This window comes from Apium graveolens, chromosome 10 (genome assembly GCF_009905375.1).
Source record: "Apium graveolens cultivar Ventura chromosome 10, ASM990537v1, whole genome shotgun sequence".
NCBI lineage: Eukaryota > Viridiplantae > Streptophyta > Magnoliopsida > Apiales > Apiaceae > Apium > Apium graveolens.
The window spans coordinates 61,467,375-61,470,617 of record NC_133656.1 but is presented as its reverse complement, the minus strand read 5'-3'; the positions used below and the strand labels follow the sequence as shown (position 1 = coordinate 61,470,617).

At 41.8% G+C, this 3,243-nt stretch overlaps 1 non-coding gene across 1 annotated transcript; it reads left to right on the top strand.

Moving 5' to 3' along the window:
* Positions 1 to 2,924: 2,924 nt before the first annotated feature.
* Positions 2,925 to 3,031, top strand: LOC141694047 (small nucleolar RNA R71). The gene has a single exon (XR_012563380.1). It is a non-coding gene; the product is annotated as a small nucleolar RNA R71 (small nucleolar RNA).
* The last annotated feature ends 212 nt before the right edge of the window (positions 3,032 to 3,243 follow it).

Genomic DNA, 3,243 nt, shown 5'->3' with positions numbered 1-3,243 from the left:
ATACATCATCAAATTTGAAAGGCACATCTTTCTCGAGCAAGTTGCACAATGGCTTAGATATCTTAGAGAAGTCCTTGATGAAATGCCGATAAAAACCCGCATGACCAAGAAAGCTACGGATTCCTTTCATAGAAATAGGTGGCGGAAGATTTTCAATGACACCCACCTTGGCTTTATCCACCTCAAGACCTTTACTAGAGACCTTATGCCCAAGAATGATGCCTTGTTGTACCATGAAGTGACATTTTCCCAATTGAGCACCAGATTGGTCTCAACACACCTTTTGAGCACCGAACGGAGATCATTCAAGCATTCATCATACGAATGTCCAAAGATAGAGAAGTCGTCCATGAACACTTTGACATTATTTCCAATCATATCAGAGAATATGGCCATCATGCATCTCTGAAAAGTGGCAGGTGCACCACATAAGCTAAAAAAATTTCTTCGAAAAGCAAACGTGCCAAATGGACAAGTGAAAGTAGTCTTCTCTTGATCTTTTGGTGCAATGCAAATCTGATTGTAGCCCGAATAGCCATCTAGAAGACAATAATACTCATGATCAGCCAACTTGTCAAGCATCTGATCAATGAAGGGAAGAGGGAATTGATCCTTCCTCGTGGCTTTATTCAATTTCCTGTAGTCCATGCATACCCTCCATCCTGTGATTGTTCGAGTGGGGATGAGCTCGTTCTTCTCATTTTCTACCACAGCAATACCTCCTTTCTTAGGTACACATTGCACGGGGCTCACCCAAGAACTGTCAGAAATAGGATATATAATTCCTGCATCCAGCCATTTTAGAATTTCTTTCTTCACCACTTCTTTCATGATAGGATTAAGCCTTCATTGTTGCTCAACAGTCGGCTTGCTACCTTCCTCTAGCAGAATTTTATGCATACAGTACGTAGGGTTGATCCCTTTTATATCTGCTATAGTCCATCCGATGGCCAATTTGAATTCTCTCAGAATCCTCAAGAGCTTGTCCTCATCACTACCTGAAATGTCAGATGCAATAATAACAGGCAAAGTAGATGCATCACCTAAAAAAAGCATACCTCAAGTGTTCAGGCAGTAGTTTAAGATCCAAAGTAGGTGCTTCCTCAATAGATAGTTTGGACTTTCCCTCAGCATTCTTGAGATCAGTATTTCTAAAAGATTCAAATGGCATGTCTAACTTCCGTTTCTAAGGAGAAGCATTCAGATATCGTAACTGCTCATTGCTTTCATCATCTTCACTGTCAAAATCCCCCAATAAGGCTTTTTCTAAGGCATCAGACCTTAGCACATGATCAAGTTCTGAAGTAACTGCAGAATCAACCAAATCCACCTTGAAGCACTCCTCATCTTCCATAGGAAATTTCATCGCATTGAACATATTGAATGTCACATCTTGATCTTGCACCCTCATAGTGAGTTCACCTTTTTGCACATCTATCAAGGTACAGCCTGTAGCCAAGAAAGGTCTTCCCAAGATTATGGGAATCTTCTTATCTTCCTCGAAATCCAGAATGACAAAATCTGCAGGAAATATGAGCTTATCCACCTTTACTAGCACGTCCTCCACGATGCCTCGTGGGTATGTAATCGAACGATCAGCCAATTGTAGAGACATGTAGGTGGGCTTCGGATCTGGTAAATTTAGCTTTTTGAAGATAGACAACGACATCAGATTGATGCTTGCTCCCAAATTGCAAAGGCACTTATCAAATGACAACTTGCCAATGGTGCAAGGAATGGTGAAGCTACCTGGATCTTTAAGCTTTGGAGGTAACTTTTGTTGCAACACGGCACTGCACTCTTCCGTCAGAGAAACGGTATCAAGATCATCCAGTTTCACCTTCCTCGAAAGAATACCTTTCATGAATTTCACATAACTAGGCATTTGCTCAAGAGCCTCAGCGAAAGGTATGTTGATGTGAAGTTTCTTGAACACCTCCAGAAACTTACCAAATTGCTTGCCCAGCTTTTGTTTTTACAATCGCTTAGGAAAAGGTGGTGGAGGATAGAGCTATTTCTCCCCTATATTACCCTCAGGAAGAGTGTGTTAAACAGTAGTCTTCCTTGGTTCCCCCTCTTTCTCCTTTTGCATTCCTTCTTCATCTACAACTTCAACTTCTACATCTTTTGCTTTTTCAGCATCAGCAACTTTTCCAGACCTTAAGGTGACAACTTTGACTTTCTCTTTAGCTTCCTTCCTGCCTGGCACTTCAGTATCGCTGGGAAGTGTGCCAGGTTGATGATTGAGCAAGGCATTGGCTATTTGTCCAATTTGATTTTCCAAGGTCTTGATAGAAACAGCCTGACTTTTGTACAACAGCACTAACTCCTCGAAATTAGCACTAGAAGGTGGAGCAGCACTTCCTTGTTTAGGATATGGTTGCCTTTGAGCAAATTGCTGAGGTTCCTGGAATCCAGGTGGATTAAACTATTTATTTGCAACTTGCTGATATGACTGCTAAACAACATTCTGATTATTGCTCCAGCTGAAATTGGGATGATTTATGTTATTAGGATGATAAGTAGCGGGCACAGGCTGTTGCGGTTTCTGGAAATTGTTCACATACTGAACAGATTCATTAACAAGAGAACATTGATCCGTAGCATGAGAGCCTGCATAAAGCTCACAGACACTAGATAATTGATTTACGCCATAATTGATTAAAGAATCGACCTTCATAGTCAGCACCATGAGCTGTGCTGCAATAGCTGTAGCTGCATCGACTTCCAGAATACCTGGTACTTTCCCAGGCATCATCCTTTGAATTGGGTTTTGATACTCATTTGCAGCCATAGTTTCAATGAGATTATAGGCCTCACTATAGCTTTTGGCCCACAAGGCGCCTCCAGAAGCTGCATCGAGCATGGGTCGAGATTGGACCCCCAAACCATTATAGAAACCAGTGATCACCATCCAGTCAGGCATCCCATGATGTGGACACTTTCTCAATATCTCTTTGTAGCGCTCCCAAGCTTCGCACATAGATTCTCCTGGTTGTTGTGTAAACTGAGTAAGAGCACTCCTCATAACTGCAGTTTTGGCCATTGGATAGAACTTCACCAGAAAATTTTGCGCAAGATCTTCCCAAGTAGTGATGGACCCAGCTGGTAAAGAATATAACCAGTCCTTAGCTTTGTCCCTCAGAGAGAATGGGAAAAGCCTCAGCTTGATAGCCTCATCAGTGACACCATTATATTTGAAAGTACTACAGATCTCGACAAAATTCCTGATATGCATGTTGG